The 15,486-nt window shown below is 38.4% G+C and overlaps 1 protein-coding gene across 1 annotated transcript in view; it reads left to right on the top strand.

Annotated features, from left to right (window-relative positions):
* The first annotated feature begins 801 nt into the window (after nt 1–801).
* The window catches only part of KLF8 (KLF transcription factor 8), a 261,132-nt gene continuing 246,447 nt past the window's right edge, over nt 802–15,486 (top strand). The window contains exon 1 of the mRNA XM_053891569.1: nt 802–1,152. The gene's annotated coding sequence lies outside the window, so the exon portion shown is untranslated. The remainder of the gene's footprint in view (nt 1,153–15,486) is intronic.

The raw sequence follows: 15,486 nt of genomic DNA, 5'->3' as shown, positions 1-15,486 counted from the left end.
GAGCCAACAGGATTTCTTGAAGAAATTGAATGTGAAGTATAAGAGAAAAAGAGGAATGAAGGTTGTCTCCAAGATTTTTGGCCTGAGCAAACAGGTGTTGCCATTAACTATAATGGAGAATGGCATTAAATATAATTTCTGATAGGTCATTCTGGAATTCCAGTAATACCTGTGGATGGAACTTCAGGGCCCTCCTCTGACTTTGAGCTGCCTAGTTATGGAGTGGGACAGTGGAGTGGTACTGCTGTTTTGCATGAGTTAGAGACATGAAACACATTTCCCCACCCTCTCTTCCCATTCTAGTGAGAAACCTGGAGACTTACACAGATGAGAGATAGAAAAAACTGAGCACACTGGAACCAGAACGGTGAAGCCAAAGGGACAGCAGATCTGTTGTAGTGACTTCAGTCCAGAAACTGTAGGGTAGTGGGCGGTGCCAATGAGGGCGCCACAGTAACTTTCTTGGCGATTTGGCAGCCTAAGGAACCACTTTTCACCAGAAACAAAGCAAAGAGATGGGGTAGTGTAGGGCAGTGGCCTGGCAAGCCTGGAAGGAGTTTGGGTGGAGCTGTGCAAGCTTGGCTGAGGGGGAGGGGAAGCCGCCACTAGCAATTAACCTTACCTTCCTAAACTCAGCAGAAAGGTCAGAGGTATTGTTGGAAAGGCAAGAAGCCCAGTGATTCTGCTTGCCCGCCAAACCAAGACAAAAACCCAAGTTGTGCCATACAGCTTTAAAGGGGCTGGTGATTGACAGAATGTGTAGCAGTGGATGGGGTGGAGCCGCTGGGTGGGGTCTGGGACAGGCAGCTGGGAGAAACCAAAAGGAAGAAAAAAGAAAACCATTGCCCCTGTTGTCGCTATTGCCGTGCGCGGGAAGCTAGCCAAAAAGAAACTAAAAGGAGTGGTTTAGAGCTCACCTTCACTCCTACCCCCAGCAAACTCTCTCGAACCCTCTGTCTCCTTTTGAGATAATTAAAATCGAGTAAACACCGGCACTAGTCTGTGCCCATTCCCCCAAGTCTGCACTGAACTAGGTTTGTAGTACCGAGGGAGTGAGGACCCCGTGTCCACCAGCTCAAACCCGGCCCCGCCCCGTCGGCTCTGGCCCAAGGCTCGGAGCAGAGGATGCCTTTGGAGGTGCAGAATCCGAAAGTAAGTCCCTTTTATTTTGCGTACCCACCCCCTCTCCTTCCTTTTGCCACCCTCACTGGGGTCTCCCGCTGTGCTACAAAGGAGCTGTCTGACAGAAGGGGACTTTCAAGGAGGATCCTGAGGGTGGAGCAGAGTGAGATGGGGTAAGGGGAGGGGAGGGGAGGAGGGGTGGTGCTTTAGAGCCTAGGGGAACTGCTACCCACGGGATAGACGTTCACAGTTTAACGGTTGCATGGATACAGCCTTGATTTCCCCTTCTGTCATTACAGCCTCGACTTACCCTCTCCAGGCGTTCTTTCTTGGTGTCACACTCCAGCATCCCTATCAGGTTGCTTAATGCCTTAAAGCTGGGAGGGCTCCATCTTGCCTGGCTTCTTAAAGGGACAGTGCACCAGTTCAACTGAGGGAAGTCTGTACTGGAAATTCAGTTTGGAGAAGGATGACATTGACTCACTGTACTATGACACTACATGTGTTGTGGGAATTTGTGAGGCAAAGGCAGCTTTTAATTTCTCACACCAGCCTCCTAATGTTCAGTTGATACTCAGAAGGACACATTGGGCAGTGTTGCCAACTTACACTTTGGCTCTGCAGGTTTAGCTAAAGGGGGAAATTTTATGCTTCCTGAGAGGTGACATGGTTGTGCAGATGGCTTGAAAAGATGTATTTATTCTACAAATATTTATGGAATGCCAGATTTTTGCCTATGGCTGTTCCTGCTGCTGCTGTCTGTAATATGTCAAGACCATGTAGAATGGCGTCACTGACTCTTTTCTTAACAGATTGGAAACCACGGTTTCTTCCTAAGATATGGAAATTAATGTTGAATTTGATTCCAACATTTACCAAGCATCTGTTATGTTAAAGATCCAATGGTTTGTGTTTATTGTCTTTCTGTTAGTAATAGGCATTGATATATCCAAGCCTAAGTGACTAGGAGATCCAGCTGGAAAAGACAGGAACTCAAGTGAAAATGACATGCAAAGAGAGAGGGGCTGGATGCTTTAATAGGGAAGCTAAGGCCACCTTGGATAATATGTCATTACCATGTTCATGTCCTGTCAGGAACATTGTGTCGGGGAGTAGGGCTTCAACAACTCTCTTCTCCTGTTAAATAAAATAACTTGTATTGAGATTTGTTAGAAAGCCTCATACAGACCAGTGACATGTCTTCCGTGTTTGTCTCTCTCATGTTTCTGCTCAAGGAGAGTAGCAGGACTGGGTAGAGACTGATGATATCTCATAGGTCAAAGAGATGAAAGCATGTTGTTTGAAGTTTTAGGGCTCCTATTTCACTGTGAAAGTTTCTGTTTGGTCAATGGAATGCCATTGCTCCCAGTGCTCTGCAATTCACCAGTTTAGCTGTCTCTGGTATTAAATGCAACGCACAGAACCCCTCCCTTTTTTATGTGTTGGTTTCATTGCATCCTTAGTGCTAACTCCCATCAAAGGCATGTGCCAGTTCTAGGTTTCTAGGAAACATTTAGCTAAAGCACCTTCTTCCATGCCCATTCTCCTCAGTTGGTTTTCCAAACCTCAAAATGACCTTATTCTAAATGGCCATATTATTGAGCGTACTGGATTCAGATAAAGAAGAAAACTCCACTTAGGGTCCTTTCTCTCTAAATTCCCTGGCCTATGGGCTACTTAAAACACAGGAAACATATTCAGCTGGAACTGTCCTAGTAACTTTCATCAGTGGGAGTACAGTCTTGTCCCAGAGCCAAGAGCTACTTGTACATGTCATACCCACGGAACTCTGCTATCCACACCCTTGCATGGAGGGTGGAGAAGGAGCTATGTGTTGGTTCCATAGTCAGCTTCCTGCATTTGGTATGCATGAAATATGTTAGGAACTGCTGTGCTTCCATTTTAACCTTTGATTGTCATGTTCTGTTCACATTGGTTTGTTTTTCTTTGCGAGAGTTTCTAGTTGCAGGATAAGGGAACTGGGTAATTCTTAGCTGTCATAAAATATCATTGCTGAAATATGGCTATCCTTTTCCTAGGATAATGAAAGGTTTGTGAACCCACTAACAAGTACTGCAGGCAAGCAACATAAATCCTTCTTTAAGGGCTTCAAGTAACTTCCTCAGAGCAATTTAAATTGTTTGGTGTCATTCATTCTGCTTCCTGGGATTGTGAAGAATGTCTGTCTATGGAGGGGCAAAAGAGTTTTATTGCAAAGAGGATACTTTCATCCTGTCTTTTTCTCTGTATTTTACTAACAGTAGTTTTGACCCCCAATTCATCTTCTTGAATGCATGGATCCAGGGGTTAGGCTAGACCAGAATACCTTGCCTCTACATTTACTTTGGTCTGAGTTCCTTCCTAGTTGTTCCTCAGCCCTCAAGGGTTGGGAGCTGTGATAGACAAAGGTATCAACACAAAAGTGCATTGTGTTATGATATTAATTCATTCAACAAATACTGAGAATTAACTCAGTGCCATCAGTGCACAAGATTCTGGGAATATATAACAGTAAACAAAACAAAGCTCTTGCCCTCTTGGAGATTATATTCTAATGAGGATGTGTTGGTGAAGGGGAAAGACAAACAGTAAAGGTGTTTTTTGCAGGAGGATATGGTGGGAGAAAGGATATAAAGCTTTGGGATTGTGGAGTGCTATTTATTATAGAGCAGTCAAGGAAAGCTTCTTTGATATGGTGATATTTATGAATATATCAGAATGAAGTGAGAGAGCCAGCCATGAGAATACCTGATCAAAGAGTGTTCTAGACAGAGGAAATAGAATGTGCAAAGGGTTGCCGTGTTCAAGAAATAGGAAGAAGGCCCATATCACTAGATTAGAGAGGAGGAGAATGGTAGGATATGAGGTCAGAGAGACAGAGAGGGTCAGATTTTATAGGACCTGTGAACACTTTGACTTTTATTCTGAGTGAGTTAGGAAGCCATTTTTAAAGAAAATAATCAACAATTTTATCATTTTAAATTCTACTCTAGTAAGAAGGATGAATCTTCAATTGTTCATCTTAACACAATCAAGATGATTATGTTTTAATGCTTTGGATACAATGCTCCTTTAAAAAAAACTTAGCTTATTGATGAATTCATGTCAACTCATACAATTTAATTTCATACTAACATTGTTTTATAACATAATTATCTGAAGAAGGTTTCAAACACATTTGAAACTACTTAGATACTAAAAGTCTTTTCCATGTACTTTAATAAGCACAATAAATTTATTAGCACTTGAATAATGCTTAAACTTTTAAAGAAAACATAAGATTTTGTAGTACTATTTTAGTCTATCATGAAATTGTGAAAATTACTGACTTGGAAACTTTTTTAAGCTTTCAGTCTTGCTAGCACATATGATTTCTTCTAAGCTATTTACTATCCTTCTTCCCAAGTCCTTCCTAGTGGGGAAGTGTATTTCATGCACTATTTCATTTAATCTTCATAATAGTCTTGTAAGGTAGGCACTATTATTGTTTCCATTTTACATATGAGGAAACTAAGGCACTAAAAACTAATGAAAAGCAAAGTGCCTTACCCAAGGCCACACAGCTAGTAAGTGGAAGAGGACCCATTCTTTCCTATACCTTCTGAGAAGTTGTTCCATCAGCTTCCTTTTCTATCTTCCTTGATTTATTTTTCTTCTTTGGTTCTCCTACCCATCCAACTATCCCCACCTATTTATTGAAGATGTACTCTGTGCCAAGCCCTCTATCGAATACTTTATGTGTATCAATTCATACAAATCTCACTACAATTTTATGAAGTAAGTATTATTATTTTCACCATTTTTCAGTTAGGGAAATTGGGGCACAGAAAAATCTGGCAATATGCAAATCTTGCAATTTGTACAAGTTTACACATCTAGTAAATGGCAGAACTGAGATTTAAACCCAAGCCTACAGAGTCTGCACCTAGACTATTATGCTATACTGCCTAATCTTAAGCTTGTAAACACATTCTTTCCCAAACCCCCTGAAAAAAATCAATTTTTCTTTAACAATATTCACTCAAATTACCACTCCATTTTTCTGCAATTTTATTTAAATCATTACTGAAATTGCTCTTGCCAAATTTACCTAAAGATCTCCTCAGTGTCATGTCCAGTGCTCTCTTTTTAGGTTTTCAACATAGTTGACTCTACTACATTTGAAGCTGTTGTACATGCCATCCTTCTTTAAAACCTTCCCTTCCTTGTCTTCCATGAGAATATTCTATCTTGGATTTCCACCTATCTTTCTGTTGTTTTGTTCTCTTCTCTAGCCACTTTATAACCCCTTTTTTTGTGTTATCTCATCCACTTAAGAGTTTCAACTGTCATTTATACGCTGATGATGGTCTGTATGGCAAGTTGCATCTCCAAGCTGAATGTTTTTCTTGAGAGTGGACCTACCCATTTATCTGTTAAGTGCCCATCTTGACACTTTATACTTAATATGTATAAAACTGAATTTGTAATCAAACCTTTCACTCTCCTTTCTATCTCTGTCAGTAACATAATCAACCAAACAATAAATCCTAGAGTCATCTGTGACTCTTTCTTCTCTTCACCTTCCAAATTTTGCTTCTTGGATCTTTATATGTTCTTCATCCCTACTTGTAGTGTCTTTGCTTAATTTTTCCATCTGTCTGATCTTGCACATGAAAATATCTCTTTTACTGTCATTTTATCTGCCTCTAACTTCTATAGGCTTTGTTACAGGTTAAATTATGTTCCTCAAAATATTTTGCAGCTTTAATTCCTAATGCCACAGAATGAGAATGTAGTTGGAAAAAGGGTATTTACAAAGGTAATCAAGTTAAAATGAGGTCAATTAGGACGGGACCTAAGCCAATATGACTGGTTTCCTTATAAAAAGAGGAAATTTGGACACAAAGAATCACAACAGAGGGAAGATGATATGAAGGAGCATGAGAAGACAACCATCTGCAAATCAGAAAGACAGGACTAGAACAGATTCTTTCCTCACAGTCCTCAGAAGGAACCAATGCTGCTGACACCTTGACTTTAGTCCTTTAGCCTCCAGAACTGTGATAGTAAATTTCTGTTGAAGTTACCCAGTTTTGAGTACTTTGTTGTGGCAATCCTAGCAAACTATTAGGGACTCTAGAATACATATTAGGATATCGCTAAACATGTTTTTATCTTGCCAGTCCTATGTTCAGAATCCTTCAAAGACTCCCCATCACTTATAGGATTAAATTCCTGCCACTTAGTAAGGCACATCAGTCTGTCATGAGCCACCTTTGATGTTTATTGCCTATGACTTTTCCTTATCACAAGAGCCACATTAAACAAACAGCTACTACTTGAATATAGTATGGTCTTTCACAAACACCATGCTTCATTTATGCTATTAGGATTTCCAAAATGTCCTTCTCCCTCTTACATGAACTACTCCCACCTCCACCTTTCCTTCTCTATCTTCCTTGATTTACTCTAGTTTTTATTCTAGTCTATTCTACTCTATTCTATACTACTCTATTATTCTCTTTTTGGTAAGCTTCTATGCATATCATGATATCCAATCAAGTGTCATTTTCTCTGTTCATGAAGCCTTGCTGCACCTTGGAGTATAGGTTCAGTTTGGATTGCCTGAGTGGAGGGGAAAGGGTATACTAAGCAGGAAGAACCATATAACCAAAGACATCAACATAATGTGGGTTAGAGGAGGATAGAGTAGGGTTAAGGAAGGGGTGAGGTTAGAGAATTCTACCTGTGATAATAATATAAGCGGGACAAAAGCAGCTGCTGGAGAAGCAGCAATGTCAATATTCTTCCTCCATAGTGTCTCAGGGAAACAGCTGGTTCTCAAAGAATGTTATTATATAGCTAGTGTCACCTGATACTGAGATGGCCTGTATTTTGTTACTTGGAAAACTGTTCTTTCTAACAGCTCCCTAACACGGAGACACTTTTTTCTGGTCAGCAATGGCACGGTAGTAGAGTAGAAAATATTTTAAAAGGTTCAGAGTGGAGTGCATGGGTGGCTCAGTCAGTTAAGCATCTGATGCTTGATTTCAGCTCAGGTCATAATCTCATAGTTCATAAGATTGAGCCCCACATCAGGCTCTGCACTGACAGTGTGGAGCCTGATTTGGATTCTCTCTCTCCCTCTCTTTTTGCCCCCCCCCCCAAATAAATAAACTTAAAAAAATAACATAACATAAAATAAAAGGTTCAGAATGCTTTTTTGCTCCAGCAGAATGTGATATGCAGCTTTGACTTCTTTAAATGTGACTATATTAACCATCTTCACTTATTTAAGGCAGATGGTTTTGAAAAGGGGAAGCAACATTCATTGATTTATTCATCTCATTTACCCATTCAACATGCATGCCCTGAGAATCTTCTATGTAGCTAGGTCTGTGCTACAAGCTGGGAATACAAAAATATAAGACTTCAACCTTGCCCTGAAGCTGATCTGGGAGACAGAGGAAGCTCTAGCTAACATCCAGTATTTGTTGATCACTTACTATATGCCAGGTACCATGCTAAGTCCTTTGCATGCTTATCATTTAAACTCACAATAGGGTCATTCCCATTTTGTAAATGAAGACACTGAGGGTTAGAGGGCAGTTGAATAAACTCAAGGAGGGAGAAATTGGGAAACTGACAAGAAAATTATTAACATGAACAGGAAAGATGTGAGTGACATTAGGGGTAAAGGGGTCAGAGAAGACTTACTGTAGGAGGTGCTGTTTGAGTCTTAAAAATGATAAATAGGGTTTTTTTCAAGGTAGGCAAGTAAAGAAAAAAAGGGCATTGTAGATTGAAGGAACATCGTATGTTGATGAATGGAGGTTCCAGAGATGTGGCATGTTTGGGAAATAGTGAATGTTTCATTATGGCTTGAACATAAGGAGATTCTATGCCAGTGACAGGAAAAAAGTCTGAAGAGGTAGACAGAATCCAGGACACAACCATAAATAAAGGAATCTCTATTTTTTATAGGTACAGTATTAAGAGCACTTTCCCCCATATTCATTTTTATTGTTCAAAGCCTTCAGGATTGCATAAACAGCTGCTTCCAATGCTAAAGAGAAACTAGAGCCATATTTGGCATTGAGGGTCAGTCAATATAGACCAGTAAAATTACTGGGGCCAGAGAGTGGACACAAACCTGAGCACTCATTGGCTCCAAGAGTCATTGCAGAGCAGGATAAAGGGGTGAGTCCTCTACTTTCTGAGAGAACAGACTGATAAAAATAGCTACTATTCAGGTAATCAATCAACAATTAATAATAAAGCAACTATGACAACAATAATAAATGAGACAGGTACTACTCTAACCACTGGATTTAGTATTTCCATGTGATAAATGGATAAATTAAAGCACTCTGGATCTCTGGACCATATCTGTAAGGAAACTGGGAAAATTCTGCTAATAATTGGCAGAACTTGAATTTGAACCCAGATAGCCTGACTCCAAATCCAAATTTTTAATCATTTTGATATCTTTAGCTAACTAGTCAGCAAGACCAAGAAGGAAATAGATCAAAGTGGATCACTACCTCTGGGCCCTGCTAGCAGTGTAATGCCGTGCACACATGAGTGCATATGAAAAAGATAGTAACAGTTGGAAGATCTAAGTAGTAAGAAAGCAACAGGTAAGGCAGGTACCTTGCTGACTGAGGTCACAATTTAAAGGCCCACAAACCATATTCAGGCCACAGATATACTTTATCTTGAACTATGTTTTTCCAAAATTTGATTTCATAACAAGTGTATAAAAGGTAGAAGATTTCATGTTAAATATAGGTATGCAGCTTTCATGAAAAACTTTAAATGTATGGCATCACTGGGCCTATACTGTTGCATGGTGACATTTACCGAGAACTGAGCAGCATCTACCCAATTAGGCATTTTTATTTATCCATTTCTATTCTTTTGTTGCAGTGGACAGGATCCATCTGGAGCTAGTTTAAGTGCAACAGAAATGTCACTGGATCTTGGGAATGAACTGGTTTTGCAAATGGGGAGTTGTTGGAAACACAAGCTGGTTTTCTTTATGTGTCTCGTATTTGCTTCCTTGTTCATATCTGCTTGTTTCTTCTCTTTTAGCAGATTAAAGTACACAGTGGGCAATAGATAGCTCCTTCATCTCCCGAGTTCATATGTTATAGTTCGGTCACATGGAAAGGTAATGACTGGTTCTCTTAGTTCCAATCCCCAAGTCACAGAAAACTGAGCACTGATAGACCTGGCTCGAATCATTTGCCTATACCTAAAGAAACTAGCTCTTGCCAGGAGACTAGGGTCATGTCATACAATATAAACTAGGATTATATATATTTTTAAATCAGAGAAGAGTTAGAAGAGGATAATTATGTATGGAGCAGATGCTTCCAAACATGCCCACTGTACCAAACATTATTTTGGCCCTACTCACTTTGTGGTAGCTTTCTGCATTCTCTTGGAGGTCTCTCAACCGACTGCAGGCCTGACCTATCTGGTCTGCTTGCCATTTAAGTCCTGTTATTTTGGGAGTATGCAGGGTTCAGTGTACCCCAAGTGGCCTGATCCTTTCCTGTGATAGATTTATTCCTATTACTGTACAAAGCAATTTGAGACCAAAATGGCCAGAACACCCTTCCTTAGCTTATTTTTATTTTTATTTTTATTTTTTGGCACTTTAAATCCCACAGGACTTTCTTCTTCCAGTAGCTTAAAATCACCTAATTAAATATTATAATAGCCTAAAGGCCAGTGAATGCGGCCTAGTGAGTATATTCTTTTTTAATTTTTTTTTTACATTTTATTTATTTTTGAGAGAGAGAGCGAGAGAGAGCGAGTGCATAAGTGGGGGAGGGACAGAGAGAGGGAGACACAGAATCCGAAGCAGGCTCCAGGCTCTGAGATGTCAGCACAGAGCCCGATACGGGGCTCGAACCCACGAACCATGAGATCCTGACCTGAGCTGAAGTCAGTTACCCAACCGACTGAGCCACCCAGGCACCCTGTGAGTATATTCTTAAAGAGTTAACAGTCCTGTATGAAAAGAAAGAAGTCTAAAGTAAAGCAGCTTATAGCGGTATCCCTAGTACTAGAGAAGTAGCAAATGTTTCATTCATAAATGTAATGCCTGGGCTTTAGAATTAAACAAGATGACAGGGATTTACTGTGTTCCCCTTTCCTGGATTCCGTTGAATCACAGGAACTTTCCAAGTTTTGTGGTTCCCAGTTGAGGCTTGGGACACTTCATGTTTCAATGATTTTTTTTCAGTGACTTCAAAGTTCTCTTCCTGATACTCCTTACCAAAGTGGCAGTTGATATTGAAGGATTCCACTTTCAGGACTGAGCTTTGGAGTGCAGGGATTGCTAGCCCTAGAGGGTGTTGAGAGGGAAGTTTCTCTCACTTCCAAAAGTACCAAAGTAAGCTGTCCTGGATGAAACTGTCTTTTCTCAAGATCCTGGGATGGATTACTCCCTAAGGAATCCAATCTCTCTGTCCAAGTCCTACTGACTCTTCTCAGGATTTACTTTGCCTTTTATAAATAGATTTATCCTGACTTCCTCAAGCTAAGAGTCATTTATTTCCAGATTAAGAGTCTACACTTTTCAAAGTAAAGTGGGAAGAACTCAGAGCCACAGCCAAGCAACTTTCTAGAAAGAAGAATTTTACTTAAAGCGTTTGAAATCAGGGCAAACATTAGTTTGCTTTCACATTCCTCTTTGATGATGCAGTAAAATGAATAAAGTGGGTCTGTTGCTTTGGATCTCCCTCTCCTTCTTCTAGCTCCTTTAGCTGGCAGGTCTAGACAGTACTTATTGCAAATGACAATAGCAGTTAACTTTTTTTTTGAGCAATTACTATATGCAAGACACTGTTCTAAATTCCTGACAACACCTATCTGGTAAAATTGTTATGATGGTTATATAACGCATAAAAAGTACCTAGCATATAATGTTCAGTCAGTAATGGTAGTATTTGTATATTTGTTATCTGCTCTTATATTTTCCCTTAAAAAATACAATATATAAACTTGTCAAATCACTAGGTTGTACACCTGAAACTAATGTAACATTGTGTGTCAATTATACTCAAAATACATACATACATACATACTTAGATTAGGCTCACTGTAAACACAGGCTTTCTAATCATAGAAGAGACATCCTGTCTCCTTCACCATTCTTTCATCCAGCTCCACAGTAACAGTTCCAAGACTTTTTTAGATTTCTTAATCCCCCATTCATACTAACCACCAATTTTGGCCTCCTAATTTCCTGCTGAAATTATACTAATTCCCTCATTTCTCCTTCATTTCACCTAAATAGCACTGCTCAAACTTTAATGTGTGAAATCACCTATTTATCTGCTTACAACTCAGATTTTGAGTCAGAAAATTGGGGGTGGAACCTGAGGAGATTCCACATTTCTAACAATTTTCTGGGTGATTCAAATATTTTTGGGTGGATAACATTTTATGAGGAAAAATCTAAATACTATGAAAGTTTATTAATCCCAATGTTTTTTTAATAGATGAAGAGATTGAGTTTTAAAATGTTAAGTGATTCTGTCATAGAACTAGTAAGTCGTAGAGTCTAGGCTTGGAACTAGTTCCTGAATCCCATGCTGTACTTATATTCACATTTTAATTGTCTTATCTTGAATGGGAAGAAGACAGGAGATATAACAGGACCCATGGAACAGAAGTAAGTAGATAAAGGTGGTTATTTCTACATTTGGGCTCTCAAAGCACTAGATTCAACAGTCTAAGGATTTCTCTTTTTTTAAATGTTTATTTATTTTTGAGAGAGAGAGACAGAGAGAGAAACAGAGAGCGAGGGTGGGAGGAACAGAGAGAGAGGGAGACACAGAATCCAAAGCAGGCTTCAGGCTCCGAGCTGTCAGCACAGAGCCTGACGTGGGGCTCTAACTCACAAACTGCAAGATCATGACATGAGTCGAAGTCGGACACTTAACCGACTGAGCCACCCAGGTGCCCCAACAGTCTAAGGATTTCTTAGTCATGTCTGCCTCCAGTGCCTAGCACATTGAAGTTTCCCTGAAAATGTTGAATGAATGAGTGAATGAGTAAACTGATGAGTTTAGAAGAGTTATCTACCTACTTTGAGACTTCCTGACAGATTGCACATCCTTTCACATGTTCCTGGTCAACTATATGTAGATTATGTATATAGGTACCCAGACAGAGATATACACAGTTATTCAGAAATAGCCATCTATATACACAGACTCATAGAGATACATCTACATATAAATGAATGGTGGGTGTATTAGTTTCTTGCTGCTACAACAAGTACCATAAAGTGGGTGGCTTAAAACAAAGAATTTTATTCTCTCACGGTTCTGGAAGTTAGAAGTATGAAATCAAAGTGTTGGTAGGGCCTTGCTCCCTCAAAAGCCCCAAGGAGAAGATCCTTCCTGGTCTTTTTCAGCTTCTGACATTCCTTGGTTTGCAACAGCATAATTCTAACTTTTGCCTATGTCTTCACATGTTTGTCTCCCTCTGTGTGGTTCTCCTTTTCTTCACAAGGTGTTTTCCAATTCTTGATAAGGTTACCAACGATATTATATTAGGACACACCCTAAAGACCTCATCTTGATTACATCTGCAAAGACCTTATTTCCATATAAGGTAAAAATCACAGATGTCAGTGATTGGGACCTCAACACATCATTTTTTTTTAAATTTATTTATTTATTTTAATTCAAAGATATTAACACAGAGTGCTATATTAGTTTCATGTGTACAATAGAATGATTCAACAACTGTATACATTGCTTAATGGTCATCACAATAAATATACTCTTAATACCCTTCACCTGTTTCAACCAACCCCGTTCCAGCCTCCCATCTGGCAAACACAAGTTTGTTCTCTATATTTAAGAGTCTGCTTTATTTTTTAAGAGTATGGGTCTTTTTGTTTGTTTGTCTCTTTTTTTCTGTGTTTTAATTTTTTTTTAATTTAAGTTCCAGTTAGTTAACATGCAGTGAAATATTAGCTTCAGGTGTACAATACAGTGACTCAACACTTCCACACAATACAGTACTCATCACAAATGAACACCCTAATCTTCATCAGCTGTTTAACCCATCCCCCTACCCACCTCCCCTCTTGTAACCATCAGTCTGTTCTCCACATTTAAGAGTCTTTTTCTTGGTTTCTCTCTGCCCCCTCTCTTTGTCTCTTCCCTTTGCTCATTTGTTTCTTAAATTCCACATACAAGTGAAACCATGTGGTATTTCTCTCTCTCTGACTGACTTACTTCACTTAGCATATCCCCTTTACATCAATTTATGTTGTTATAAATGGAAAGATTTCATACTTTTATGGCTGAGTGATAGTCTATTGTGTATATATAAACCATAGCTTCTTTATCCATTTATCTATTGATGGATACTTGAGTTCCTTCCATATCTTTGCTATTGTAAATAATGCTGTAATAAACATAGGGGTGCATATATCCTTTCAAATTAGTGTTTCCATTTTCTTTGGGTTAATACTCAGAGACTGAATTACTGGATCATCTGTTAATTTTATTCTTATATTTTTGAGGAACCTCCATAGTGTTTTCCACAGTGGCTGCACCAGCTCACATTCCCACTGACAGTGCATGAGGGTTTCTTTTTCTCCACATCCTCACCAACACTTGTTGTTTCTTGAGTTTTGATTTTTGTCATTCTGACAGCTGTGAGGTGACATCTCATTGTGGTTTTGATATTCATTTCCCTGATAATTAGTGATGATGAACATCTTTTCATGTGTTTGTTGGCCATCTGTATATCTTCTTTGGAAAAATGTCTATTTATGTCTTGTGCCCATTATTAATTGTTATTTAATTTTTGGTGTTGAGTTGTGTAAGTTCTTTATATATTTTTGGATATTAACTCCTTATTGAATATACCATTTGCAAATATTTTTCCCCATTTGGTGGGTTGTCATTTTGTTTTGTTGATTATTTCCTTTGCTGTGCAAAAGCTTCTTGTTTTGGTGCAGTCCCAATAATTCATTTTTGGTTTTATTTTACTTTAGTAGACATATCTAGAAAACTGTTTCTATAGCCAGTATCAAAGAAATTATTGGCTATGAATCTTGTGGCATCAGGACTCACATTTAGGTCTTTAATCTATTTTGAGTTTCTTTTTCTGTATAGTTTAAGAAAATGGCCCAGTTTAATTTTTTTGCATATAGCTGTCCAGCTTTCCCAGAACTATTGATACAACTCTCTTTTTCCCATTGTATGTTGTTGCCTTCTGTGTCATAGATTAATGTACTGTATAATCATGGGTTTATTTCTGGGCTCTCTATTCTGTTTTATTAATCTATGTGTCTATATTTGTGCCAGAACCATACTGTTTTGATTACTGCAGTTTTGTAGTGTATCTTAAAATCTGGGATTATGTTACCTCCAGTTTTGTTCTTTTTCAAGATTCCTTTAGCTATTGGTGTCATTTGTGGTTCCATACACATTTTGGGTTTGGTTGTTCTAGTTTTGTTAAGAATCCTGTTGGTATTTTTATAAGGATTGCACTAAATCTGTAGATTGCTTTAGGTAGTGTGGACATTTTATTAATATATTTTTTCTCTCAATCCATGAGCATAGAATATGTTTCCATTTGTATCATGTTAAATTTCTTTCATAAATTTTTTATAGTTTTTGAAGTACAGGTTTTTCATGTCCTTGGTTAAGTTTCTTCCTAGGTATTTTTTTTTTTGTTCAATTGTAAATGGGTTGTTTTCTTAATTTCATGATCTGCTACTTCATTATTAGTGTATAGAAATGCTACAGATTTCTCTATATTGATTTTTTATCTTGTGACTTTACTGAATTAATTTATCAGCCCTAGTTTTTCTGGCAGAGTGTTTAGAATTTTCTATATATAGGGCATTTTCTCTGAAAACTGAAAAATTTACTTCTTCCTTACTATTTTGTATGCTTTTTACTTCTTTTTCTTGTCTGATTGCTGTGGGTAGGAATTCTAATACTATGTTGAATGAGAATAGTGAGAGTGGACATGCTTGTCTTGTTGCTGATCTTAGAGGAAAAGCCCTCAGTTTTTCACCAATGAATATGATGTTAGCTGTGGGTTTTTAATATATGGCCTCTATTAAGGTGAGGTATGTTCCCTATAAACCTGCTTTGTGTATTTTTATAATTAATTGATGTTGCAATTTGTTGAATGCTTTTTCCACATCTATTGACATGATCATTTGGTGTTTATAGTTTCTCTTGTTAATGAGATGTATCACTTTAATTGTTCTGTGAATATTGAACTGGAATCCCACTTGATTGTGGTAAATGATTTTTTTAACATATTGTTGGATTTTCCTTGCCAATATTTTGTTGAGGATATTTGTAACTATGTTCATCAGTGATA

The sequence above is a fragment of the Panthera pardus genome, unplaced genomic scaffold (genome assembly GCF_024362965.1).
Source record: "Panthera pardus isolate Hobbes unplaced genomic scaffold, ASM2436296v1 HiC_scaffold_27, whole genome shotgun sequence".
Taxonomy (NCBI): Eukaryota; Metazoa; Chordata; class Mammalia; order Carnivora; family Felidae; genus Panthera; species Panthera pardus.
This window is presented reverse-complemented; position numbering and strand designations above follow the sequence as displayed.